Source organism: Salminus brasiliensis, chromosome 11, assembly GCF_030463535.1.
Source record: "Salminus brasiliensis chromosome 11, fSalBra1.hap2, whole genome shotgun sequence".
Lineage (NCBI taxonomy): Eukaryota > Metazoa > Chordata > Actinopteri > Characiformes > Bryconidae > Salminus > Salminus brasiliensis.
This window is the reverse complement of record NC_132888.1, coordinates 31,694,810-31,718,231: the sequence shown is the minus strand read 5'-3', so window position 1 is coordinate 31,718,231 and position 23,422 is coordinate 31,694,810. Positions and strand designations below refer to the sequence as shown.

Sequence of the window (23,422 nt, the reverse complement as noted above, 5' to 3'; positions counted from 1 at the left end):
GTAGTTGAAACTCTTTTGTGTTGTAAATGTTGATGTGTTGAAATGGAATGCTTTTGCTTGGTTTTGAACAAATATGGTCTTAGCTATGAAATTTGAATCCTCTAGTTTGCAAGGTGCTTCTGCTTACGGCCATTCCACCCTTAGAATGCCTGATCTCGTCTGATCTCAGAAGCTACCTAGGGTTGGGCCTGGTTAGTACTTGAATGGGAGACTGTCTGGGAATATCAGGTGTTGTAAGCTTTTCCAATCCTGCAAACAATTAAAGCTTACATTTCCATGTTATTTACATCTTTTGCACAAATTTGTAGATGAAACTCTTTTGTGTTGTAAATGTTGATGTGTTGAAATGGAATGCTTTGTGTTGTAAATGTTGATGTGTTGAAATGGAATGCTTTTGCTTGGTTTTGAACAAATATGGTCTTAGCTATGAAATTTGAATCCTCTAGTTTGCAAGGTGCTTCTGCTTACGGCCATTCCACCCTTAGAATGCCTGATCTCGTCTGATCTCAGAAGCTACCTAGGGTTGGGCACGGTTAGTACTTGAATGGGAGACTGTCTGGGAATACCAGGTGTTGTAAGCTTTTCCAATCCTGCAAACAATTAAAGCTTACATTTCCATGTTATTTACATCTTTTGCACAAATTTGTAGTTGAAACTCTTTTGTGTTGTAAATGTTGATGTGTTGAAATGGAATGCTTTTGCTTGGTTTTGAACAAATATGGTCTTAGCTATGAAATTTGAATCCTCTAGGTTTGCAAGGTGCTTCTGCTTACGGCCATTCCACCCTTAGAATGCCTGATCTCGTCTGATCTCAGAAGCTACCTAGGGTTGGGCCTGGTTAGTACTTGAATGGGAGACTGTCTGGGAATATCAGGTGTTGTAAGCTTTTCCAATCCTGCAAACAATTAAAGCTTACATTTCCATGTTATTTACATCTTTTGCACAAATTTGTAGATGAAACTCTTTTGTGTTGTAAATGTTGATGTGTTGAAATGGAATGCTTTTGCTTGGTTTTGAACAAATATGGTCTTAGCTATGAAATTTGAATCCTCTAGTTTGGAAGGTGCTTCTGCTTAAGGCCATTCCACCCTTAGAATGCCTGATCTCGTCTGATCTCAGAAGCTACCTAGGGTTGGGCCTGGTTAGTACTTGAATGGGAGACTGTCTGGGAATACCAGGTGTTGTAAGCTTTTCCAATCCTGCAAACAATTAAAGCTTACATTTCCATGTTATTTACATCTTTTGCACAAATTTGTAGATGAAACTCTTTTGTGTTGTAAATGTTGATGTGTTAAAATGGAATGCTTTGTGTTGTAAATGTTGATGTGTTGAAATGGAATGCTTTTGCTTGGTTTTGAACAAATATGGTCTTAGCTATCAAATTTGAATCCTCTAGTTTGCAAGGTGCTTCTGCTTACGGCCATTCTACCCTTAGAATGCCTGATCTCGTCTGATCTCAGAAGCTACCTAGGGTTGGGCACGGTTAGTACTTGAATGGGAGACTGTCTGGGAATACCAGGTGTTGTAAGCTTTTCCAATCCTGCAAACAATTAAAGCTTACATTTCCATGTTATTTACATCTTTTGCACAAATTTTTAGATGAAACTCTTTTGTGTTGTAAATGTTGATGTGTTGAAATGGAATGCTTTTGCTTGGTTTTGAACAAATATGGTCTTAGCTATGAAATTTGAATCCTCTAGTTTGCAAGGTGCTTCTGCTTGCGGCCATTCCATCCTTAGAATGCCTGATCTTGTCTCATCTCAGAAGCTACCAAGGGTTGGGCCTGGTTAGTACTTGAATGGGAGACTGTCTGGGAATACCAGGTGTTGTAAGCTTTTCCAATCCTGCAAACAATTAAAGCTTACATTTCCATGTTATTTACATCTTTTGCACAAATTTGTAGTTGAAACTCTTTTGTGTTGTAAATATTGATGTGTTGAAATGGAATGCTTTTGCTTGGTTTTGAACAAATATGGTCTTAGCTATGAAATTTGAATCCTCTAGTTTGCTAGGTGCTTCTGCTTACGGCCATTCCACCCTCAGAATGCCTGATCTCGTCTGATCTCAGAAGCTACCTAGGGTTGGGCCTGGTTAGTACTTGAATGGGAGACTGTCTGGGAATACCAGGTGTTGTAAGCTTTTCCAATCCTGCAAACAATTAAAGCTTACATTTCCATGTTATTTACATCTTTTGCACAAATTTGTAGTTGAAACTCTTTTGTGTTGTAAATGTTGATGTGTTGAAATGGAATGCTTTTGCTTGGTTTTGAACAAATATGGTCTTAGCTATGAAATTTGAATCCTCTAGTTCGCAAGGTAGTTCTGCTTACGACCATTCCACCCTTAGAATACCTGATCTCGTCTGATCTCAGAAGCTACCTAGGGTTGGGCCTGGTTAGTTCTTGAATGGGAGACTGTCTGGAAATATCAGGTGTTGTAAGCTTTTCCAATCCTGCAAACAATTAAAGCTTACATTTCCATGTTATTTACATCTTTTGCACAAATTTGTAGTTGAAACTCTTTTGTGTTGTAAATGTTGATGTGTTGAAATGGAATGCTTTTGCTTGGTTTTGAACAAATATGGTCTTAGCTATGAAATTTGAATCCTCTAGTTTGCAAGGTGCTTCTGCTTACGGCCATTCCACCCTTAGAATGCCTGATCTCGTCTGATCTCAGAAGCTACCTAGGGTTGGGCCTGGTTAGTACTTGAATGGGAGACTGTCTGGGAATATCAGGTGTTGTAAGCTTTTCCAATCCTGCAAACAATTAAAGCTTACATTTCCATGTTATTTACATCTTTTGCACAAATTTGTAGTTGAAACTCTTTTGTGTTGTAAATGTTGATGTGTTGAAATGGAATGCTTTTGCTTGGTTTTGAACAAATATGGTCTTAGCTATGAAATTTGAATCCTCTAGTTTGGAAGGTGCTTCTGCTTACGGCCATTCCACCCTTAGAATGCCTGATCTCGTCTGATCTCAGAAGCTACCTAGGGTTGGGCCTGGTTAGTACTTGAATGGGAGACTGTCTGGGAATACCAGGTGTTGTAAGCTTTTCCAATCCTGCAAACAATTAAAGCTTACATTTCCATGTTATTTACATCTTTTGCACAAATTTGTAGTTGAAACTCTTTTGTGTTGTAAATGTTGATGTGTTGAAATGGAATCCTTTGTGTTGTAAATGTTGATGTGTTGAAATGGAATGCTTTTGCTTGGTTTTGAACAAATATGGTCTTAGCTATGAAATTTGAATCCTCTAGTTTGCAAGGTGCTTCTGCTTACGGCCATTCCACCCTTAGAATGCCTGATCTCGTCTGATCTCAGAAGCTACCTAGGGTTGGGCCTGGTTAGTACTTGAATGGGAGACTGTCTGGGAATATCAGGTGTTGTAAGCTTTTCCAATCCTGCAAACAATTAAAGCTTACATTTCCATGTTATTTACATCTTTTGCACAAATTTGTAGTTGAAACTCTTTTGTGTTGTAAATGTTGATGTGTTGAAATGGAATGCTTTTGCTTGGTTTTGAACAAATATGGTCTTAGCTATGAAATTTGAATCCTCTAGTTTGCAAGGTGCTTCTGCTTATGGCCATTCCACCCTTAGAATGCCTGATCTCGTCTGATCTCAGAAGCTACCTAGGGTTGGGCACGGTTAGTACTTGAATGGGAGACTGTCTGGGAATACCAGGTGTTGTAAGCTTTTCCAATCCTGCAAACAATTAAAGCTTACATTTCCATGTTATTTACATCTTTTGCAGAAATTTGTAGATGAAACTCTTTTGTGTTGTAAATGTTGATGTGTTGAAATGGAATGCTTTGTGTTGTAAATGTTGATGTGTTGAAATGGAATGCTTTTGCTTGGTTTTGAACAAATATGGTCTTAGCTATGAAATTTGAATCCTCTAGTTTGCAAAGTGCTTCTGCTTGCGGCCATTCCATCCTTAGAATGCCTGATCTTGTCTGATCTCAGAAGCTACCAAGGGTTGGGCCTGGTTAGTACTTGAATGGGAGACTGTCTGGGAATACCAGGTGTTGTAAGCTTTTCCAATCCTGCAAACAATTAAAGCTTACATTTCCATGTTATTTACATCTTTTGCACAAATTTGTAGTTGAAACTCTTTTGTGTTGTAAATGTTGATGTGTTGAAATGGAATGCTTTTGCTTGGTTTTGAACAAATATGGTCTTAGCTATGAAATTTGAATCCTCTAGGTTTGCAAGGTGCTTCTGCCTACGGCCATTCCACCCTTAGAATGCCTGATCTCGTCTGATCTCAGAAGCTACCTAGGGTTGGGCCTGGTTAGTACTTGAATGGGAGACTGTCTGGGAATACCAGGTGTTGTAAGCTTTTCCAATCCTGCAAACAATTAAAGCTTACATTTCCATGTTATTTACATCTTTTGCACAAATTTGTAGTTGAAACTCTTTTGTGTTGTAAATGTTGATGTGTTGAAATGGAATGCTTTTGCTTGGTTTTGAACAAATATGGTCTTAGCTATGAAATTTGAATCCTCTATTTTGCAAGGTGCTTCTGCTTACGGCCATTCCACCCTTAGAATGCCTGATCTCGTCTGATCTCAGAAGCTACCTAGGGTTGGGCCTGGTTAGTACTTGAATGGGAGACTGTCTGGGAATACCAGGTGTTGTAAGCTTTTCCAATCCTGCAAACAATTAAAGCTTACATTTCCATGTTATTTACATCTTTTGCACAAATTTGTAGTTGAAACTCTTTTGTGTTGTAAATGTTGATGTGTTGAAATGGAATGCTTTTGCTTGGTTTTGAACAAATATGGTCTTAGCTATGAAATTTGAATCCTCTAGTTTGCAAGGTGCTTCTGCTTACGGCCATTCCACCCTTAGAATGCCTGATCTCGTCTGATCTCGGAAGCTACCTAGGGTTGGGCCTGGTTAGTACTTGAATGGGAGACTGTCTGGGAATACCAGGTGTTGTAAACTTTTCCAATCCTGCAAACAATTAAAGCTTACATTTCCATGTTATTTACATCTTTTGCACAAATTTGTAGTTGAAACTCTTTTGTGTTGTAAATGTTGATGTGTTGAAATGGAATGCTTTTGCTTGGTTTTGAACAAATATGGTCTTAGCTATGAAATTTGAATCCTCTAGTTTGCAAGGTGCTTCTGCTTACGGCCATTCCACCCTTAGAATGCCTGATCTCGTCTGATCTCAGAAGCTACCTAGGGTTGGGCCTGGTTAGTACTTGAATGGGAGACTGTCTGGGAATACCAGGTGTTGTAAGCTTTTCCAATCCTGCAAACAATTAAAGCTTACATTTCCATGTTATTTACATCTTTTGCACAAATTTGTAGTTGAAACTCTTTTGTGTTGTAAATGTTGATGTGTTGAAATGGAATGCTTTTGCTTGGTTTTGAACAAATATGGTCTTAGCTATGAAATTTGAATCCTCTAGTTTGCAAGGTGCTTCTGCTTACGGCCATTCCACCCTTAGAATGCCTGATCTCGTCTGATCTCGGAAGCTACCTAGGGTTGGGCCTGGTTAGTACTTGAATGGGAGACTGTCTGGGAATACCAGGTGTTGTAAGCTTTTCCAATCCTGCAAACAATTAAAGCTTACATTTCCATGTTATTTACATCTTTTGCACAAATTTGTAGTTGAAACTCTTTTGTGTTGTAAATGTTGATGTGTTGAAATGGAATGCTTTTGCTTGGTTTTGAACAAATATGGTCTTAGCTATGAAATTTGAATCCTCTAGTTTGCAAGGTGCTTCTGCTTACGGCCATTCCACCCTTAGAATGCCTGATCTCGTCTGATCTCGGAAGCTACCTAGGGTTGGGCCTGGTTAGTACTTGAATGGGAGACTGTCTGGGAATACCAGGTGTTGTAAGCTTTTCCAATCCTGCAAGCAATTAAAGCTTACATTTCCATGTTATTTACATCTTTTGCACAAATTTGTAGTTGAAACTCTTTTGTGTTGTAAATGTTGATGTGTTGAAATGGAATGCTTTTGCTAGGTTTTGAACAAATATGGTCTTAGCTATGAAATTTGAATCCTCTAGTTTGCAAGGTGCTTCTGCTTACGGCCATTCCACCCTTAGAATGCCTGATCTCGTCTGATCTCAGAAGCTACCTAGGGTTGGGCCTGGTTAGTACTTGAATGGGAGACTGTCTGGGAATACCAGGTGTTGTAAGCTTTTCCAATCCTGCAAACAATTAAAGCTTACATTTCCATGTTATTTACATCTTTTGCACAAATTTGTAGTTGAAACTCTTTTGTGTTGTAAATGTTGATGTGTTGAAATGGAATGCTTTTGCTTGGTTTTGAACAAATATGGTCTTAGCTATGAAATTTGAATCCTCTAGTTTGCAAGGTGCTTCTGCTTACGGCCATTCCACCCTTAGAATGCCTGATCTCGTCTGATCTCAGAAGCTACCTAGGGTTGGGCCTGGTTAGTACTTGAATGGGAGACTGTCTGGGAATATCAGGTGTTGTAAGCTTTTCCAATCCTGCAAACAATTAAAGCTTACATTTCCATGTTATTTACATCTTTTGCACAAATTTGTAGATGAAACTCTTTTGTGTTGTAAATGTTGATGTGTTGAAATGGAATGCTTTGTGTTGTAAATGTTGATGTGTTGAAATGGAATGCTTTTGCTTGGTTTTGAACAAATATGGTCTTAGCTATGAAATTTGAATCCTCTAGTTTGCAAGGTGCTTCTGCTTACGGCCATTCCACCCTTAGAATGCCTGATCTCGTCTGATCTCGGAAGCTACCTAGGGTTGGGCCTGGTTAGTACTTGAATGGGAGACTGTCTGGGAATACCAGGTGTTGTAAGCTTTTCCAATCCTGCAAACAATTAAAGCTTACATTTCCATGTTATTTACATCTTTTGCACAAATTTGTAGTTGAAACTCTTTTGTGTTGTAAATGTTGATGTGTTGAAATGGAATGCTTTTGCTTGGTTTTGAACAAATATGGTCTTAGCTATGAAATTTGAATCCTCTAGGTTTGCAAGGTGCTTCTGCTTACGGCCATTCCACCCTTAGAATGCCTGATCTCGTCTGATCTCGGAAGCTACCTAGGGTTGGGCCTGGTTAGTACTTGAATGGGAGACTGTCTGGGAATACCAGGTGTTGTAAGCTTTTCCAATCCTGCAAACAATTAAAGCTTACATTTCCATGTTATTTACATCTTTTGCACAAATTTGTAGTTGAAACTCTTTTGTGTTGTAAATGTTGATGTGTTGAAATGGAATGCTTTTGCTTGGTTTTGAACAAATATGGTCTTAGCTATGAAATTTTAATCCTCTAGTTTGCAAGGTGCTTCTGCTTACGGCCATTCCACCCTTAGAATGCCTGATCTCGTCTGATCTCGGAAGCTACCTAGGGTTGGGCCTGGTTAGTACTTGAATGGGAGACTGTCTGGGAATACCAGGTGTTGTAAGCTTTTCCAATCCTGCAAACAATTAAAGCTTACATTTCCATGTTATTTACATCTTTTGCACAAATTTGTAGTTGAAACTCTTTTGTGTTGTAAATGTTGATGTGTTGAAATGGAATGCTTTTGCTTGGTTTTGAACAAATATGGTCTTAGCTATGAAATTTGAATCCTCTAGTTTGCAAGGTGCTTCTGCTTACGGCCATTCCACCCTTAGAATGCCTGATCTCGTCTGATCTCGGAAGCTACCTAGGGTTGGGCCTGGTTAGTACTTGAATGGGAGACTGTCTGGGAATACCAGGTGTTGTAAGCTTTTCCAATCCTGCAAACAATTAAAGCTTACATTTCCATGTTATTTACATCTTTTGCACAAATTTGTAGTTGAAACTCTTTTGTGTTGTAAATGTTGATGTGTTGAAATGGAATGCTTTTGCTTGGTTTTGAACAAATATGGTCTTAGCTATGAAATTTGAATCCTCTAGTTTGCAAGGTGCTTCTGCTTACGGCCATTCCACCCTTAGAATACCTGGTCTCGTTTGATCTCAGAAGCTACCTAGGGTTGGGCCTGGTTAGTACTTGAATGGGAGACTGTCTGGGAATACCAGGTGTTGTAAGCTTTTCCAATCCTGCAAACAATTAAAGCTTACATTTCCATGTTATTTACATCTTTTGCACAAATTTGTAGTTGAAACTCTTTTGTGTTGTAAATGTTGATGTGTTGAAATGGAATGCTTTTGCTTGGTTTTGAACAAATATGGTCTTAGCTATGAAATTTGAATCCTCTAGTTTGCAAGGTGCTTCTGCTTACGGCCATTCCACCCTTAGAATGCCTGATCTCGTCTGATCTCAGAAGCTACCTAGGGTTGGGCCTGGTTAGTACTTGAATGGGAGACTGTCTGGGAATACCAGGTGTTGTAAGCTTTTCCAATCCTGCAAGCAATTAAAGCTTACATTTCCATGTTATTTACATCTTTTGCACAAATTTGTAGTTGAAACTCTTTTGTGTTGTAAATGTTGATGTGTTGAAATGGAATGCTTTTGCTAGGTTTTGAACAAATATGGTCTTAGCTATGAAATTTGAATCCTCTAGTTTGCAACGTTCTTTTGCTTACGGCCATTCCACCCTTAGAACGCCTGATCTCATCTGATCTCACAAGCTACCTAGGGTTGGGCCTGGTTAGTACTTGAATGGGAGACTGTCTGGGAATACCAGGTGTTGTAAGCTTTTCCAATCCTGCAAACAATTAAAGCTTACATTTCCATGTTATTTATATCTTTTGCACTTATTTGTAGTTGACACTCTTTTTTGTGGTAAATGTTGATGTGTTGAAATGGAATGCTGTGTTGTAAATGTTGATGTGTTGAAATGGAATGCTTTTGCTTGGTTTTGAACAAATATGGTCTTAGATATGAAATTTGAATCCTCTAGTTTGCAAGGTGCTTCTGCTTACGGCCATTCCACCCTTAGAATGCCTGATCTCGTCTGATCTCAGAAACTGCCTAGGGTTTGGCCTGGTTAGTACTTGAATGGGAGACTGTCTGGGAATACCAGGTGTTGTAAGCTTTTCCAATCCTGCAAACAATTAAAGCTTACATTTCCATGTTATTTACATCTTTTGCACAAATTTGTAGTTGAAACTCTTTTGTGTTGTAAATGTTGATGTGTTGAAATGGAATGCTTTTGCTTGGTTTTGAACAAATATGGTCTTAGCTATGAAATTTGAATCCTCTAGTTTGCTAGGTGTTTCTGCTTACGGCCATTCCACACTCAGAATGCCTGATCTCGTCTGATCTCAGAAGATACTTAGGGTTGGGCCTGGTTAGTACTTGAATGGGAGACTGTCTGGGAAAACCAGGTGTTGTAAGCTTTTCCAATCCTGCAAACAATTAAAGCTTACATTTCCATGTTATTTACATCTTTTGCACAAATTTGTAGTTGAAACTCTTTTGTGTTGTAAATGTTGATGTGTTGAAATGGAATGCTTTTGCTTGGTTTTGAACAAATATGGTCTTAGCTATGAAATTTGAATCCTCTAGTTTGAAAGGTGCTTCTGCTTACGGCCATTCCACCCTTAGAATGCCTGATCTCGTCTGATCTCAGAAACTGCCTAGGGTTTGGCCTGGTTAGTACTTGAATGGGAGACTGTCTGGGAATACCAGGTGTTGTAAGCTTTTCCAATCCTGCAAACAATTAAAGCTTACATTTCCATGTTATTTACATCTTTTGCACAAATTTGTAGTTGAAACTCTTTTGTGTTGTAAATGTTGATGTGTTGAAATGGAATGCTTTTGCTTGGTTTTGAACAAATATGGTCTTAGCTATGAAATTTGAATCCTCTAGTTTGCTAGGTGTTTCTGCTTACGGCCATTCCACACTCAGAATGCCTGATCTCGTCTGATCTCAGAAGATACTTAGGGTTGGGCCTGGTTAGTACTTGAATGGGAGACTGTCTGGGAAAACCAGGTGTTGTAAGCTTTTCCAATCCTGCAAACAATTAAAGCTTACATTTCCATGTTATTTACATCTTTTGCACAAATTTGTAGTTGAAACTCTTTTGTGTTGTAAATGTTGATGTGTTGAAATGGAATGCTTTTGCTTGGTTTTGAACAAATATGGTCTTAGCTATGAAATTTGAATCCTCTAGTTTGAAAGGTGCTTCTGCTTACGGCCATTCCACCCTTAGAATGCCTGATCTTGTCTGATCTCAGAAACTACCTAGAGTTGGGCCTGGTTAGTACTTGAATGGGAGACTGTCTGGGAATATCAGGTGTTGTAAGCTTTTCCAATCCTGCAAACAATTAAAGCTTACATTTCCATGTTATTTACATCTTTTGCACAAATTTGTAATTGAAACTCTTTTGTGTTGTAAATGTTGATGTGTTGAAATGGAATGCTTTTGCTTGGTTTTGAACAAATATGGTCTTAGCTATGAAATTTGAATCCTCTAGTTTTCAAAGTGCTTCTGCTTGCGGCCATTCCACCCTTAGAATGCCTGATCTCGTCTGATCTCAGAAGCTACCTAGGGTTGGGCCTGGTTAGTACTTGAATGGGAGACTGTCTGGGAATACCAGGTGATGTAAGCTTTTCCAATCCTGCAAACAATTAAAGCTTACATTTCCATGTTATTTACATATTTTGCACAAATTTGTAGTTGAAACTCTTTTGTGTTGTAAATGTTGATGTGTTGAAATGGAATGCTTTTGCTTGGTTTTGAACAAATATGGTCTTAGCTATGAAATTTGAATCCTCTAGTTTGCAAGGTCCTTCTGCTTATGGCCATTCCACCCGTAGAATGCCTGATCTCGTCTGATCTCAGAAGCTACCTAGGATTGGGCCTGTTTAGTACTTGATTGGGAGACTGTCTGGGAATACCAGGTGTTGTAAGCTTTTCCAATCCTGCAAACAATTAAAGCTTACACTTCCATGTTATTTATATCTTTTGCACAAATTTGTAGTTGACACTCTTTTGTGTGGTAAATGTTGATGTGTTGAAATGGAATGCTTTGTGTTGTAAATGTTGATGTGTTGAAATGGAATGCTTTTGCTTGGTTTTGAACAAATATGGTCTTAGCTATGAAATTTGAATCCTCTAGTTTTCTAAGTGCTTGTGCTTACGGCCATTCCACCCTTAGAATGCCTGATCTCGTCTGATCTCAGAAGCTACCATTGGGTTGGGCCTGGTTAGTACTTGAATGGGAGACTGTCTGGGAATACCAGGTGTTGTAAGCTTTTCCAATCCTGCAAACAATTAAAGCTTACATTTCCATGTTATTTACATCTTTTGCACAAATTTGTAGTTGAAACTCTTTTGTGTTGTAAATGTTGATGTGTTGAAATGGAATGCTTTTGCTTGGTTTTGAACAAATATGGTCTTAGCTTTGAAATTTGAGTCCTCTAGTTTGCAACGTTCTTTTGCTTACGGCCATTCCACCCTTAGAACGCCTGATCTCATCTGATCTCACAAGCTACCTAGGGTTGGGCCTGGTTAGTACTTGAATGGGAGACTGTCTGGGAATACCAGGTGTTGTAAGCTTTTCCAATCCTGCAAACAATTAAAGCTTACATTTCCATGTTATTTACATCTTTTGCACAAATTTGTAGATGAAACTCTTTTGTGTTGTAAATGTTGATGTGTTGAAATGGAATGCTTTGTGTTGTAAATGTTGATGTGTTGAAATGGAATGCTTTTGCTTGGTTTTGAACAAATATGGTCTTAGCTATGAAATTTGAATCCTCTAGTTTGCTAAGTGCTTCTGCTTACGGCCATTTCACCCTTAGAATGCCTGATCTCGTCTGATCTCAGAAGCTACCATTGGGTTGGGCCTGGTTAGTACTTGAATGGGAGACTGTCTGGGAATACCAGGTGTTGTAAGCTTTTCCAATCCTGCAAACAATTAAAGCTTACATTTCCATGTTATTTACATCTTTTGCACAAATTTGTAGTTGAAACTCTTTTGTGTTATAAATGTTGATGTGGGTTGGGTCTGGTTAGTACTTGAATGGGAGACTGTCTGGGAATACCAGGTGTTGTAAGCTTTTCCAATCCTGCAAACAATTAAAGCTTACATTTCCATGTTATTTATATCTTTTGCACTTATTTGTAGTTGACACTCTTTTGTGTGGTAAATGTTGATGTGTTGAAATGGAATGCTGTGTTGTAAATGTTGATGTGTTGAAATGGAATGCTTTTGCTTGGTTTTGAACAAATATGGTCTTAGATATGAAATTTGAATCCTCTAGTTTGCTAGGTGTTTCTGCTTACGGCCATTCCACACTCAGAATGCCTGATCTCGTCTGATCTCAGAAGATACTTAGGGTTGGGCCTGGTTAGTACTTGAATGGGAGACTGTCTGGGAAAACCAGGTGTTGTAAGCTTTTCCAATCCTGCAAACAATTAAAGCTTACATTTCCATGTTATTTACATCTTTTGCACAAATTTGTAGTTGAAACTCTTTTGTGTTGTAAATGTTGATGTGTTGAAATGGAATGCTTTTGCTTGGTTTTGAACAAATATGGTCTTAGCTATGAAATTTGAATCCTCTAGTTTGAAAGGTGCTTCTGCTTACGGCCATTCCACCCTTAGAATGCCTGATCTTGTCTGATCTCAGAAACTACCTAGAGTTGGGCCTGGTTAGTACTTGAATGGGAGACTGTCTGGGAATATCAGGTGTTGTAAGCTTTTCCAATCCTGCAAACAATTAAAGCTTACATTTCCATGTTATTTACATCTTTTGCACAAATTTGTAATTGAAACTCTTTTGTGTTGTAAATGTTGATGTGTTGAAATGGAATGCTTTTGCTTGGTTTTGAACAAATATGGTCTTAGCTATGAAATTTGAATCCTCTAGTTTTCAAAGTGCTTCTGCTTGCGGCCATTCCACCCTTAGAATGCCTGATCTCGTCTGATCTCAGAAGCTACCTAGGGTTGGGCCTGGTTAGTACTTGAATGGGAGACTGTCTGGGAATACCAGGTGATGTAAGCTTTTCCAATCCTGCAAACAATTAAAGCTTACATTTCCATGTTATTTACATATTTTGCACAAATTTGTAGTTGAAACTCTTTTGTGTTGTAAATGTTGATGTGTTGAAATGGAATGCTTTTGCTTGGTTTTGAACAAATATGGTCTTAGCTATGAAATTTGAATCCTCTAGTTTGCAAGGTCCTTCTGCTTATGGCCATTCCACCCGTAGAATGCCTGATCTCGTCTGATCTCAGAAGCTACCTAGGATTGGGCCTGTTTAGTACTTGATTGGGAGACTGTCTGGGAATACCAGGTGTTGTAAGCTTTTCCAATCCTGCAAACAATTAAAGCTTACACTTCCATGTTATTTATATCTTTTGCACAAATTTGTAGTTGACACTCTTTTGTGTGGTAAATGTTGATGTGTTGAAATGGAATGCTTTGTGTTGTAAATGTTGATGTGTTGAAATGGAATGCTTTTGCTTGGTTTTGAACAAATATGGTCTTAGCTATGAAATTTGAATCCTCTAGTTTTCTAAGTGCTTGTGCTTACGGCCATTCCACCCTTAGAATGCCTGATCTCGTCTGATCTCAGAAGCTACCATTGGGTTGGGCCTGGTTAGTACTTGAATGGGAGACTGTCTGGGAATACCAGGTGTTGTAAGCTTTTCCAATCCTGCAAACAATTAAAGCTTACATTTCCATGTTATTTACATCTTTTGCACAAATTTGTAGTTGAAACTCTTTTGTGTTATAAATGTTGATGTGGGTTGGGTCTGGTTAGTACTTGAATGGGAGACTGTCTGGGAATACCAGGTGTTGTAAGCTTTTCCAATCCTGCAAACAATTAAAGCTTACATTTCCATGTTAATTACATCTTTTGCACAAATTTGTAGTTGAAACTCTTTTGTGTTGTGAATGTTGATGTGTTGAAATGGAATGCTTTTTCTTGGTTTTGAACAAATATGGTCTTAGCTATGAAAATTGAATCCTCTGGTTTGCAAGGTTCTTCTGCTTGAGGCCATTCCACCCTTAGAACGCCTGATCTCGTCTGATCTCAGAAGCTACCTAGGGTTGGGCCTGGTTAGTTCTTGAATGGGAGACTGTCTGGGAATACCAGGTGTTGTAAGCTTTTCCAATCCTGCAAACAATTAAAGCTTACATTTCCATGTTATTTACATCTTTTGCACAAATTTGGAGTTGAAACTCTTTTGTGTTGTAAATGTTGATGTGTTGAAATGGAATGCTTTTGCTTGGTTTTGAACAAATATGGTCTTAGCTATGAAATTTGAATCCTCTAGTTTGCAAGGTGCTTCTGCTTACGGCCATTCCATCCTTAGAACGCCTTATCTTGTCTGATCTCAGAAGCTACCTAGTGTTGGGCCTGGTTAGTATTTGAATGGGAGACTGTCTGGGAATACCAGGTGTTGTAAGCTTTTCCAATCCTGAAAACAATTAAAGCTTACATTTCCATGTTATTTATATCTTTTGCACTTATTTGTAGTTGACACTCTTTTGTGTGGTAAATGTTGATGTGTTGAAATGGAATGCTTTTGCTTGGTTTTGAACAAATATGGTCTTAGCTATGAAATTTGAATCCTCTAGTTTTCAAAGTGCTTCTGCTTGCGGCCATTCCACCCTTAGAATGCCTGATCTCGTCTGATCTCAGAAGCTACCTAGGGTTGGGCCTGGTTAGTACTTGAATGGGAGACTGTCTGGGAATACCAGGTGATGTAAGCTTTTCCAATCCTGCAAACAATTAAAGCTTACATTTCCATGTTATTTACATCTTTTGCACAAATTTGTAGTTGAAACTCTTTTGTGTTGTAAATGTTGATGTGTTGAAATGGAATGCTTTGTGTTGTAAATGTTGATGTGTTGAAATGGAATGCTTTTGCGTGGTTTTCAACAAATATGGTCTTAGCTATGAAATTTGAATCCTCTAGTTTGCAAGGTATTTCTGCTTACGACCATTCCACCCTTAGAATGCCTGATCTCGTCTGATCTCAGAAGCTACCTAGGGTTGGGCCTGGTTAGTACTTGAATGGGAGACTGTCTGGGAATATCAGGTGTTGTAAGCTTTTCCAATCCTGCAAACAATTAAAGCTTACATTTCCATGTTATTTACATATTTTGCACAAATTTGTAGTTGAAACTCTTTTGTGTTGTAAATGTTGATGTGTTGAAATGGAATGCTTTTGCTTGGTTTTGAACAAATATGGTCTTAGCTATGAAATTTGAATCCTCTAGTTTGCAAGGTCCTTCTGCTTATGGCCATTCCACCCGTAGAATGCCTGATCTCGTCTGATCTCAGAAGCTACCTAGGATTGGGCCTGTTTAGTACTTGATTGGGAGACTGTCTGGGAATACCAGGTGTTGTAAGCTTTTCCAATCCTGCAAACAATTAAAGCTTACACTTCCATGTTATTTATATCTTTTGCACTTATTTGTAGTTGACACTCTTTTGTGTGGTAAATGTTGATGTGTTGAAATGGAATGCTTTGTGTTGTAAATGTTGATGTGTTGAAATGGAATGCTTTTGCTTGGTTTTGAACAAATATGGTCTTAGCTATGAAATTTGAATCCTCTAGTTTGCTAAGTGCTTGTGCTTACGGCCATTCCACCCTTAGAATGCCTGATCTCGTCTGATCTCAGAAGCTACCATTGGGTTGGGCCTGGTTAGTACTTGAATGGGAGACTGTCTGGGAATACCAGGTGTTGTAAGCTTTTCCAATCCTGCAAACAATTAAAGCTTACATTTCCATGTTATTTACATCTTTTGCACAAATTTGTAGTTGAAACTCTTTTGTGTTATAAATGTTGATGTGGGTTGGGTCTGGTTAGTACTTGAATGGGAGACTGTCTGGGAATACCAGGTGTTGTAAGCTTTTCCAATCCTGCAAACAATTAAAGCTTACATTTCCATGTTATTTACATCTTTTGCACAAATTTGTAGTTGAAACTCTTTTGTGTTGTAAATGTTGATGTGTTGAAATGGAATGCTTTTGCTTGGTTTTGAACAAATATGGTCTTAGCTATGAAATTTGAATCCTCTAGTTTGCAAGGTGCTTCTGCTTACGGCCATTCCACCCTTAGAATGCCTGATCTCGTCTGATCTCGGAAGCTACCTAGGGTTGGGCCTGGTTAGTACTTGAATGGGAGACTGTCTGGGAATACCAGGTGTTGTAAGCTTTTCCAATCCTGCAAACAATTAAAGCTTACATTTCCATGTTATTTACATCTTTTGCACAAATTTGTAGTTGAAACTCTTTTGTGTTGTAAATGTTGATGTGTTGAAATGGAATGCTTTTGCTTGGTTTTGAACAAATATGGTCTTAGCTATGAAATTTGAATCCTCTAGTTTGCAAGGTGCTTCTGCTTACGGCCATTCCACCCTTAGAATGCCTGATCTCGTCTGATCTCAGAAGCTACCTAGGGTTGGGCCTGGTTAGTACTTGAATGGGAGACTGTCTGGGAATACCAGGTGTTGTAAGCTTTTCCAATCCTGCAAACAATTAAAGCTTACATTTCCATGTTATTTACATCTTTTGCACAAATTTGTAGTTGAAACTCTTTTGTGTTGTAAATGTTGATGTGTTGAAATGGAATGCTTTGTGTTGTAAATGTTGATGTGTTGAAATGGAATGCTTTTGCTTGGTTTTGAACAAATATGGTCTTAGCTATGAAATTTGAATCCTCTAGTTTGCAAGGTGCTTCTGCTTACGGCCATTCCACCCTTAGAATGCCTGATCTCGTCTGATCTCAGAAGCTACCTAGGGTTGGGCCTGGTTAGTACTTGAATGGGAGACTGTCTGGGAATATCAGGTGTTGTAAGCTTTTCCAATCCTGCAAACAATTAAAGCTTACATTTCCATGTTATTTACATCTTTTGCACAAATTTGTAGTTGAAACTCTTTTGTGTTGTAAATGTTGATGTGTTGAAATGGAATGCTTTTGCTTGGTTTTGAACAAATATGGTCTTAGCTATGAAATTTGAATCCTCTAGTTTGCAAGGTGCTTCTGCTTACGGCCATTCCACCCTTAGAATGCCTGATTTCGTCTGATCTCAGAAGCTACCTAGGGTTGGGCCTGGTTAGTACTTGAATGGGAGACTGTCTGGGAATACCAGGTGTTGTAAGCTTTTCCAATCCTGCAAACAATTAAAGCATACATTTCCATGTTATTTACATCTTTTGCACAAATTTGTAGTTGAAACTCTTTTGTGTTGTAAATGTTGATGTGTTGAAATGGAATGCTTTTGCTTGGTTTTGAACAAATATGGTCTTAGCTATGAAATTTGAATCCTCTAGTTTGCAAGGTGCTTCTGCTTACGGCCATTCCACCCTTAGAATGCCTGATCTCGTCTGATCTCAGAAGCTACCTAGGGTTGGGCCTGGTTAGTACTTGAATGGGAGACTGTCTGGGAATGCCAGGTGTTGTAAGCTTTTCCAATCCTGCAAACAATTAAAGCTTACATTTCCATGTTATTTACATCTTTTGCACAAATTTGTAGTTGAAACTCTTTTGTGTTGTAAATGTTGATGTGTTGAAATGGAATGCTTTTGCTTGGTTTTGAACAAATATGGTCTTAGCTATGAAATTTGAATCCTCTAGTTTGCAAGGTGCTTCTGCTTACGGCCATTCCACCCTTAGAATGCCTGATCTCGTCTGATCTCAGGAGCTACCTAGGGTTGGGCCTGGTTAGTAATTAAATGGGAGACTGTCTGGGAATATCAGGTGTTGTAAGCTTTTCCAATCCTGCAAACAATTAAAGCTTACATTTCCATGTTATTTACATCTTTTGCACAAATTTGTAGTTGAAACTCTTTTGTGTTGTAAATGTTGATGTGTTGAAATGGAATGCTTTTGCTTGGTTTTGAACAAATATGGTCTTAGCTATGAAATTTGAATCCTCTAGTTTGCAAGGTGCTTCTGCTTACGGCCATTCCACCCTTAGAATGCCTGATCTCGTCTGATTTCAGAAGCTACCTAGGGTTGGGCCTGGTTAGTACTTGAATGGGAGACTGTCTGGGAATACCAGGTGTTGTAAGCTTTTCCAATCCTGCAAACAATTAAAGCTTACATTTCCATGTTATTTACATCTTTTGCACAAATTTGTAGTTGAAACTCTTTTGTGTTGTAAATGTTGATGTGTTGAAATGGAATGCTTTTGCTTGGTTTTGAACAAATATGGTCTTAGCTATGAAATTTGAATCCTCTAGTTTGCAAGATGCTTCTGCTTACGGCCATTCCACCCTTAGAATGCCTGATCTCGTCTGATCTCAGAAGCTACCTAGGGTTGGGCCTGGTTAGTACTTGAATGGGAGACTGTCTGGGAATACCAGGTGTTGTAAGCTTTTCCAATCCTGCAAACAATTAAAGCTTACATTTCCATGTTATTTACATCTTTTGCACAAATTTGTAGTTGAAACTCTTTTGTGTTGTAAATGTTGATGTGTTGAAATGGAATGCTTTTGCTTGGTTTTGAACAAATATGGTCTTAGCTATGAAATTTGAATCCTCTAGTTTGCAAGGTGCTTCTGCTTACGGCCATTCCACCCTTAGAATGCCTGATCTCGTCTGATCTCAGAAGCTACCTAGGGTTGGGCCTGGTTAGTACTTGAATGGGAGACTGTCTGGGAATACCAGGTGTTGTAAGCTTTTCCAATCCTGCAAACAATTAAAGCTTACATTTCCATGTTATTTACATCTTTTGCACAAATTTGTAGTTGAAACTCTTTTGTGTTGTAAATGTTGATGTGTTGAAATGGAATGCTTTTGCTTGGTTTTGAACAAATATGGTCTTAGCTATGAAATTTGAATCCTCTAGTTTGCAAGGTGCTTCTGCTTACGGCCATTCCACCCTTAGAATGCCTGATCTCGTCTGATCTCAGAAGCTACCTAGGGTTGGGCCTGGTTAGTACTTGAATGGGAGACTGTCTGGGAATACCAGGTGTTGTAAGCTTTTCCAATCCTGCAAACAATTAAAGCTTACATTTCCATGTTATTTACATCTTTTGCACAAATTTGTAGTTGAAACTCTTTTGTGTTGTAAATGTTGATGTGTTGAAATGGAATGCTTTTGCTTGGTTTTGAACAAATATGGTCTTAGCTATGAAATTTGAATCCTCTAGTTTGGAAGGTGCTTCTGCTTACGGCCATTCCACCCTTAGAATGCCTGATCTCGTCTGATCTCAGAAGCTACCTAGGGTTGGGCCTGGTTAGTACTTGAATGGGAGACTGTCTGGGAATACCAGGTGTTTTAAGCTTTTCCAATCCTGCAAACAATTAAAGCTTACATTTCCATGTTATTTACATCTTTTGCACAAATTTGTAGATGAAACTCTTTTGTGTTGTAAATGTTGATGTGTTGAAATGGAATGCTTTGTGTTGTAAATGTTGATGTGTTGAAATGGAATGCTTTTGCTTGGTTTTGAACAAATATGGTCTTAGCTATGAAATTTGAATCCTCTAGTTTGCAAGGTGCTTCTGCTTACGGCCATTCCACCCTTAGAATGCCTGATGTCGTCTGATCTCAGAAGCTACCTAGGGTTGGGCCTGGTTAGTACTTGAATGGGAGACTGTCTGGGAATACCAGGTGTTGTAAGCTTTTCCAATCCTGCAAACAATTAAAGCTTACATTTCCATGTTATTTACATCTTTTGCACAAATTTGTAGTTGAAACTCTTTTGTGTTGTAAATGTTGATGTGTTGAAATGGAATGCTTTTGCTTGGTTTTGAACAAATATGGTCTTAGCTATGAAATTTGAATCCTCTAGTTTGCAAGGTGCTTCTGCTTACGGCCATTCCACCCTTAGAATGCCTGATCTCGTCTGATCTCAGAAGCTACCTAGGGTTGGGCCTGGTTAGTACTTGAATGGGAGACTGTCTGGGAATACCAGGTGTTGTAAGCTTTTCCAATCCTGCAAACAATTAAAGCTTACATTTCCATGTTATTTACATCTTTTGCACAAATTTGTAGTTGAAACTCTTTTGTGTTGTAAATGTTGATGTGTTGAAATGGAATGCTTTTGCTTGGTTTTGAACAAATATGGTCTTAGCTATGAAATTTGAATCCTCTAGTTTGCAAGGTGCTTCTGCTCACGGCCATTCCACCCTTAGAATGCCTGATCTCGTCTGATCTCAGAAGCTACCTAGGGTTGGGCCTGGTTAGTACTTGAATGGGAGACTGTCTGGGAATACCAGGTGTTGTAAGCTTTTCCAATCCTGCAAACAATTAAAGCTTACATTTCCATGTTATTTACATCTTTTGCACAAATTTGTAGTTGAAACTCTTTTGTGTTGTAAATGTTGATGTGTTGAAATGGAATGCTTTTGCTTGGTTTTGAACAAATATGGTCTTAGCTATGAAATTTGAATCCTCTAGTTTGCAAGGTGCTTCTGCTTACGGCCATTCCACCCTTAGAATGCCTGATCTCGTCTGATCTCAGAAGCTACCTAGGGTTGGGCCTGATTAGTACTTGAATGGGAGACTGTCTGGGAATACCAGGTGTTGTAAGCTTTTCCAATCCTGCAAACAATTAAAGCTTACATTTCCATGTTATTTACATCTTTTGCACAAATTTGTAGTTGAAACTCTTTTGTGTTGTAAATGTTGATGTGTTGAAATGGAATGCTTTTGCTTGGTTTTGAACAAATATGGTCTTAGCTATGAAATTTGAATCCTCTAGTTTGCAAGGTGCTTCTGCTTATGGCCATTCCACCCTTAGAATGCCTGATCTCGTCTGATCTCAGAAGCTACCTAGGGTTGGGCACGGTTAGTACTTGAATGGGAGACTGTCTGGGAATACCAGGTGTTGTAAGCTTTTCCAATCCTGCAAACAATTAAAGCTTACATTTCCATGTTATTTACATCTTTTGCACAAATTTGTAGATGAAACTCTTTTGTGTTGTAAATGTTGATGTGTTGAAATGGAATGCTTTGCATTGTAAATGTTGATGTGTTGAAATGGAATGCTTTTGCTTGGTTTTGAACAAATATGGTCTTAGCTATGAAATTTGAATCCTCTAGTTTGCAAGGTGCTTCTGCTTACGGCCATTCCACCCTTAGAATGCCTGATCTCGTCTGATCTCAGAAGCTACCTAGGGTTGGGCCTGGTTAGTACTTGAATGGGAGACTGTCTGGGAATACCAGGTGTTGTAAGCTTTTCCAATCCTGCCAACAATTAAAGCTTACATTTCCATGTTATTTACATCTTTTGCACAAATTTGTAGTTGAAACTCTTTTGTGTTGTAAATGTTGATGTGTTGAAATGGAATGCTTTTGCTTGGTTTTGAACAAATATGGTCTTAGCTATGAAATTTGAATCCTCTAGTTTGGAAGGTGCTTCTGCTTACGGCCATTCCACCCTTAGAATGCCTGATCTCGTCTGATCTCAGAAGCTACCTAGGGTTGGGCCTGGTTAGTACTTGAATGGGAGACTGTCTGGGAATACCAGGTGTTTTAAGCTTTTCCAATCCTGCAAACAATTAAAGCTTACATTTCCATGTTATTTACATCTTTTGCACAAATTTGTAGATGAAACTCTTTTGTGTTGTAAATGTTGATGTGTTGAAATGGAATGCTTTGTGTTGTAAATGTTGATGTGTTGAAATGGAATGCTTTTGCTTGGTTTTGAACAAATATGGTCTTAGCTATGAAATTTGAATCCTCTAGTTTGCAAGGTGCTTCTGCTTAAGGCCATTCCACCCTTAGAATGCCTGATCTCGTCTGATCTCAGAAGCTACCTAGGGTTGGGCCTGGTTAGTACTTGAATGGGAGACTGTCTGGGAATACCAGGTGTTGTAAGCTTTTCCAATCCTGCAAACAATTAAAGCTTACATTTCCATGTTATTTACATCTTTTGCACAAATTTGTAGTTGAAACTCTTTTGTGTTGTAAATGTTGATGTGTTGAAATGGAATGCTTTTGCTTGGTTTTGAACAAATATGGTCTTAGCTATGAAATTTGAATCCTCTAGTTTGCAAGGTGCTTCTGCTTACGGCCATTCCACCCTTAGAATGCCTGATCTCGTCTGATCTCAGAAGCTACCTAGGGTTGGGCCTGGTTAGTACTTGAATGGGAGACTGTCTGGGAATACCAGGTGTTGTAAGCTTTTCCAATCCTGCCAACAATTAAAGCTTACATTTCCATGTTATTTACATCTTTTGCACAAATTTGTAGTTGAAACTCTTTTGTGTTGTAAATGTTGATGTGTTGAAATGGAATGCTTTTGCTTGGTTTTGAACAAATATGGTCTTAGCTATGAAATTTGAATCCTCTAGTTTGGAAGGTGCTTCTGCTTACGGCCATTCCACCCTTAGAATGCCTGATCTCGTCTGATCTCAGAAGCTACCTAGGGTTGGGCCTGGTTAGTACTTGAATGGGAGACTGTCTGGGAATACCAGGTGTTTTAAGCTTTTCCAATCCTGCAAACAATTAAAGCTTACATTTCCATGTTATTTACATCTTTTGCACAAATTTGTAGATGAAACTCTTTTGTGTTGTAAATGTTGATGTGTTGAAATGGAATGCTTTGTGTTGTAAATGTTGATGTGTTGAAATGGAATGCTTTTGCTTGGTTTTGAACAAATATGGTCTTAGCTATGAAATTTGAATCCTCTAGTTTGCAAGGTGCTTCTGCTTAAGGCCATTCCACCCTTAGAATGCCTGATCTCGTCTGATCTCAGAAGCTACCTAGGGTTGGGCCTGGTTAGTACTTGAATGGGAGACTGTCTGGGAATACCAGGTGTTGTAAGCTTTTCCAATCCTGCAAACAATTAAAGCTTACATTTCCATGTTATTTACATCTTTTGCACAAATTTGTAGTTGAAACTCTTTTGTGTTGTAAATGTTGATGTGTTGAAATGGAATGCTTTTGCTTGGTTTTGAACAAATATGGTCTTAGCTATGAAATTTGAATCCTCTAGTTTGCAAGGTGCTTCTGCTTACGGCCATTCCACCCTTAGAATGCCTGATCTCGTCTGATCTCAGAAGCTACCTAGGGTTGGGCCTGGTTAGTACTTGAATGGGAGACTGTCTGGGAATATCAGGTGTTGTAAGCTTTTCCAATCCTGCAAACAATTAAAGCTTACATTTCCATGTTATTTACATCTTTTGCACAAATTTGTAGTTGAAACTCTTTTGTGTTGTAAATGTTGATGTGTTGAAATGGAATGCTTTTGCTTGGTTTTGAACAAATATGGTCTTAGCTATGAAATTTGAATCCTCTAGTTTGCAAGGTGCTTCTGCTTACGGCCATTCCACCCTTAGAATGCCTGATCTCGTCTGATCTCAGAAGCTACCTAGGGTTGGGCCTGGTTAGTACTTGAATGGGAGACTGTCTGGGAATACCAGGTGTTGTAAGCTTTTCCAATCCTGCAAACAATTAAAGCTTACATTTCCATGTTATTTACATCTTTTGCACAAATTTGTAGTTGAAACTCTTTTGTGTTGTAAATGTTGATGTGTTGAAATGGAATGCTTTTGCTTGGTTTTGAACAAATATGGTCTTAGCTATGAAATTTGAATCCTCTAGTTTGCAAGGT

The 23,422-nt window shown here is 38.6% G+C and overlaps 72 pseudogenes; all 72 read left to right on the top strand.

Moving 5' to 3' along the window:
• Positions 1–121: 121 nt before the first annotated feature.
• LOC140570636 (5S ribosomal RNA) lies at positions 122–240 on the top strand (annotated as a pseudogene).
• Positions 241–462: 222 nt separating this feature from the next.
• On the top strand, positions 463–581 carry LOC140572867 (5S ribosomal RNA; annotated as a pseudogene).
• A 186-nt stretch (positions 582–767) lies between these two features.
• On the top strand, positions 768–886 carry LOC140570635 (5S ribosomal RNA; annotated as a pseudogene).
• Positions 887–1,071: 185 nt separating this feature from the next.
• Positions 1,072–1,190, top strand: LOC140572958 (5S ribosomal RNA; annotated as a pseudogene).
• A 222-nt stretch (positions 1,191–1,412) lies between these two features.
• On the top strand, positions 1,413–1,531 carry LOC140566707 (5S ribosomal RNA; annotated as a pseudogene).
• A 185-nt stretch (positions 1,532–1,716) lies between these two features.
• On the top strand, positions 1,717–1,835 carry LOC140568041 (5S ribosomal RNA; annotated as a pseudogene).
• Positions 1,836–2,020: 185 nt separating this feature from the next.
• LOC140570218 (5S ribosomal RNA) lies at positions 2,021–2,139 on the top strand (annotated as a pseudogene).
• A 185-nt stretch (positions 2,140–2,324) lies between these two features.
• LOC140566080 (5S ribosomal RNA) lies at positions 2,325–2,443 on the top strand (annotated as a pseudogene).
• Positions 2,444–2,628: 185 nt separating this feature from the next.
• On the top strand, positions 2,629–2,747 carry LOC140570634 (5S ribosomal RNA; annotated as a pseudogene).
• Positions 2,748–2,932: 185 nt separating this feature from the next.
• Positions 2,933–3,051, top strand: LOC140569005 (5S ribosomal RNA; annotated as a pseudogene).
• Positions 3,052–3,273: 222 nt separating this feature from the next.
• LOC140570633 (5S ribosomal RNA) lies at positions 3,274–3,392 on the top strand (annotated as a pseudogene).
• Positions 3,393–3,577: 185 nt separating this feature from the next.
• Positions 3,578–3,696, top strand: LOC140566205 (5S ribosomal RNA; annotated as a pseudogene).
• Positions 3,697–3,918: 222 nt separating this feature from the next.
• LOC140573117 (5S ribosomal RNA) lies at positions 3,919–4,037 on the top strand (annotated as a pseudogene).
• Positions 4,038–4,223: 186 nt separating this feature from the next.
• Positions 4,224–4,342, top strand: LOC140571844 (5S ribosomal RNA; annotated as a pseudogene).
• Positions 4,343–4,527: 185 nt separating this feature from the next.
• Positions 4,528–4,646, top strand: LOC140569003 (5S ribosomal RNA; annotated as a pseudogene).
• A 185-nt stretch (positions 4,647–4,831) lies between these two features.
• Positions 4,832–4,950, top strand: LOC140572658 (5S ribosomal RNA; annotated as a pseudogene).
• A 185-nt stretch (positions 4,951–5,135) lies between these two features.
• LOC140569002 (5S ribosomal RNA) lies at positions 5,136–5,254 on the top strand (annotated as a pseudogene).
• Positions 5,255–5,439: 185 nt separating this feature from the next.
• LOC140571104 (5S ribosomal RNA) lies at positions 5,440–5,558 on the top strand (annotated as a pseudogene).
• Positions 5,559–5,743: 185 nt separating this feature from the next.
• Positions 5,744–5,862, top strand: LOC140571103 (5S ribosomal RNA; annotated as a pseudogene).
• A 185-nt stretch (positions 5,863–6,047) lies between these two features.
• On the top strand, positions 6,048–6,166 carry LOC140569001 (5S ribosomal RNA; annotated as a pseudogene).
• A 185-nt stretch (positions 6,167–6,351) lies between these two features.
• On the top strand, positions 6,352–6,470 carry LOC140570631 (5S ribosomal RNA; annotated as a pseudogene).
• Positions 6,471–6,692: 222 nt separating this feature from the next.
• Positions 6,693–6,811, top strand: LOC140571102 (5S ribosomal RNA; annotated as a pseudogene).
• Positions 6,812–6,997: 186 nt separating this feature from the next.
• Positions 6,998–7,116, top strand: LOC140571100 (5S ribosomal RNA; annotated as a pseudogene).
• A 185-nt stretch (positions 7,117–7,301) lies between these two features.
• Positions 7,302–7,420, top strand: LOC140571099 (5S ribosomal RNA; annotated as a pseudogene).
• Positions 7,421–7,605: 185 nt separating this feature from the next.
• LOC140571098 (5S ribosomal RNA) lies at positions 7,606–7,724 on the top strand (annotated as a pseudogene).
• A 185-nt stretch (positions 7,725–7,909) lies between these two features.
• Positions 7,910–8,028, top strand: LOC140571188 (5S ribosomal RNA; annotated as a pseudogene).
• Positions 8,029–8,213: 185 nt separating this feature from the next.
• LOC140569000 (5S ribosomal RNA) lies at positions 8,214–8,332 on the top strand (annotated as a pseudogene).
• A 185-nt stretch (positions 8,333–8,517) lies between these two features.
• On the top strand, positions 8,518–8,636 carry LOC140571066 (5S ribosomal RNA; annotated as a pseudogene).
• A 220-nt stretch (positions 8,637–8,856) lies between these two features.
• On the top strand, positions 8,857–8,975 carry LOC140567318 (5S ribosomal RNA; annotated as a pseudogene).
• A 185-nt stretch (positions 8,976–9,160) lies between these two features.
• On the top strand, positions 9,161–9,279 carry LOC140573279 (5S ribosomal RNA; annotated as a pseudogene).
• Positions 9,280–9,464: 185 nt separating this feature from the next.
• LOC140567317 (5S ribosomal RNA) lies at positions 9,465–9,583 on the top strand (annotated as a pseudogene).
• Positions 9,584–9,768: 185 nt separating this feature from the next.
• On the top strand, positions 9,769–9,887 carry LOC140573277 (5S ribosomal RNA; annotated as a pseudogene).
• A 185-nt stretch (positions 9,888–10,072) lies between these two features.
• Positions 10,073–10,191, top strand: LOC140567009 (5S ribosomal RNA; annotated as a pseudogene).
• Positions 10,192–10,376: 185 nt separating this feature from the next.
• On the top strand, positions 10,377–10,495 carry LOC140572236 (5S ribosomal RNA; annotated as a pseudogene).
• A 185-nt stretch (positions 10,496–10,680) lies between these two features.
• On the top strand, positions 10,681–10,799 carry LOC140567968 (5S ribosomal RNA; annotated as a pseudogene).
• A 222-nt stretch (positions 10,800–11,021) lies between these two features.
• On the top strand, positions 11,022–11,141 carry LOC140566459 (5S ribosomal RNA; annotated as a pseudogene).
• A 185-nt stretch (positions 11,142–11,326) lies between these two features.
• LOC140571065 (5S ribosomal RNA) lies at positions 11,327–11,445 on the top strand (annotated as a pseudogene).
• Positions 11,446–11,667: 222 nt separating this feature from the next.
• LOC140567357 (5S ribosomal RNA) lies at positions 11,668–11,787 on the top strand (annotated as a pseudogene).
• A 381-nt stretch (positions 11,788–12,168) lies between these two features.
• Positions 12,169–12,287, top strand: LOC140573276 (5S ribosomal RNA; annotated as a pseudogene).
• A 185-nt stretch (positions 12,288–12,472) lies between these two features.
• LOC140567008 (5S ribosomal RNA) lies at positions 12,473–12,591 on the top strand (annotated as a pseudogene).
• Positions 12,592–12,776: 185 nt separating this feature from the next.
• On the top strand, positions 12,777–12,895 carry LOC140572235 (5S ribosomal RNA; annotated as a pseudogene).
• A 185-nt stretch (positions 12,896–13,080) lies between these two features.
• LOC140567967 (5S ribosomal RNA) lies at positions 13,081–13,199 on the top strand (annotated as a pseudogene).
• Positions 13,200–13,421: 222 nt separating this feature from the next.
• On the top strand, positions 13,422–13,541 carry LOC140566458 (5S ribosomal RNA; annotated as a pseudogene).
• Positions 13,542–13,887: 346 nt separating this feature from the next.
• On the top strand, positions 13,888–14,006 carry LOC140567176 (5S ribosomal RNA; annotated as a pseudogene).
• Positions 14,007–14,495: 489 nt separating this feature from the next.
• Positions 14,496–14,614, top strand: LOC140572234 (5S ribosomal RNA; annotated as a pseudogene).
• A 222-nt stretch (positions 14,615–14,836) lies between these two features.
• LOC140569884 (5S ribosomal RNA) lies at positions 14,837–14,955 on the top strand (annotated as a pseudogene).
• Positions 14,956–15,140: 185 nt separating this feature from the next.
• On the top strand, positions 15,141–15,259 carry LOC140567966 (5S ribosomal RNA; annotated as a pseudogene).
• Positions 15,260–15,481: 222 nt separating this feature from the next.
• LOC140566457 (5S ribosomal RNA) lies at positions 15,482–15,601 on the top strand (annotated as a pseudogene).
• Positions 15,602–15,947: 346 nt separating this feature from the next.
• LOC140571097 (5S ribosomal RNA) lies at positions 15,948–16,066 on the top strand (annotated as a pseudogene).
• Positions 16,067–16,251: 185 nt separating this feature from the next.
• Positions 16,252–16,370, top strand: LOC140568999 (5S ribosomal RNA; annotated as a pseudogene).
• Positions 16,371–16,592: 222 nt separating this feature from the next.
• On the top strand, positions 16,593–16,711 carry LOC140570630 (5S ribosomal RNA; annotated as a pseudogene).
• Positions 16,712–16,896: 185 nt separating this feature from the next.
• On the top strand, positions 16,897–17,015 carry LOC140571468 (5S ribosomal RNA; annotated as a pseudogene).
• A 185-nt stretch (positions 17,016–17,200) lies between these two features.
• LOC140570523 (5S ribosomal RNA) lies at positions 17,201–17,319 on the top strand (annotated as a pseudogene).
• Positions 17,320–17,504: 185 nt separating this feature from the next.
• On the top strand, positions 17,505–17,623 carry LOC140567447 (5S ribosomal RNA; annotated as a pseudogene).
• A 185-nt stretch (positions 17,624–17,808) lies between these two features.
• Positions 17,809–17,927, top strand: LOC140571888 (5S ribosomal RNA; annotated as a pseudogene).
• A 185-nt stretch (positions 17,928–18,112) lies between these two features.
• Positions 18,113–18,231, top strand: LOC140568998 (5S ribosomal RNA; annotated as a pseudogene).
• Positions 18,232–18,416: 185 nt separating this feature from the next.
• LOC140568997 (5S ribosomal RNA) lies at positions 18,417–18,535 on the top strand (annotated as a pseudogene).
• Positions 18,536–18,720: 185 nt separating this feature from the next.
• On the top strand, positions 18,721–18,839 carry LOC140568996 (5S ribosomal RNA; annotated as a pseudogene).
• Positions 18,840–19,024: 185 nt separating this feature from the next.
• LOC140572800 (5S ribosomal RNA) lies at positions 19,025–19,143 on the top strand (annotated as a pseudogene).
• Positions 19,144–19,365: 222 nt separating this feature from the next.
• On the top strand, positions 19,366–19,484 carry LOC140566440 (5S ribosomal RNA; annotated as a pseudogene).
• Positions 19,485–19,669: 185 nt separating this feature from the next.
• Positions 19,670–19,788, top strand: LOC140568995 (5S ribosomal RNA; annotated as a pseudogene).
• A 185-nt stretch (positions 19,789–19,973) lies between these two features.
• Positions 19,974–20,092, top strand: LOC140571946 (5S ribosomal RNA; annotated as a pseudogene).
• A 185-nt stretch (positions 20,093–20,277) lies between these two features.
• LOC140570168 (5S ribosomal RNA) lies at positions 20,278–20,396 on the top strand (annotated as a pseudogene).
• Positions 20,397–20,581: 185 nt separating this feature from the next.
• LOC140566204 (5S ribosomal RNA) lies at positions 20,582–20,700 on the top strand (annotated as a pseudogene).
• Positions 20,701–20,922: 222 nt separating this feature from the next.
• Positions 20,923–21,041, top strand: LOC140568994 (5S ribosomal RNA; annotated as a pseudogene).
• A 185-nt stretch (positions 21,042–21,226) lies between these two features.
• LOC140572798 (5S ribosomal RNA) lies at positions 21,227–21,345 on the top strand (annotated as a pseudogene).
• Positions 21,346–21,567: 222 nt separating this feature from the next.
• Positions 21,568–21,686, top strand: LOC140572957 (5S ribosomal RNA; annotated as a pseudogene).
• Positions 21,687–21,871: 185 nt separating this feature from the next.
• LOC140568992 (5S ribosomal RNA) lies at positions 21,872–21,990 on the top strand (annotated as a pseudogene).
• A 185-nt stretch (positions 21,991–22,175) lies between these two features.
• LOC140572797 (5S ribosomal RNA) lies at positions 22,176–22,294 on the top strand (annotated as a pseudogene).
• Positions 22,295–22,516: 222 nt separating this feature from the next.
• LOC140572956 (5S ribosomal RNA) lies at positions 22,517–22,635 on the top strand (annotated as a pseudogene).
• Positions 22,636–22,820: 185 nt separating this feature from the next.
• On the top strand, positions 22,821–22,939 carry LOC140570629 (5S ribosomal RNA; annotated as a pseudogene).
• A 185-nt stretch (positions 22,940–23,124) lies between these two features.
• LOC140568990 (5S ribosomal RNA) lies at positions 23,125–23,243 on the top strand (annotated as a pseudogene).
• The last annotated feature ends 179 nt before the right edge of the window (positions 23,244–23,422 follow it).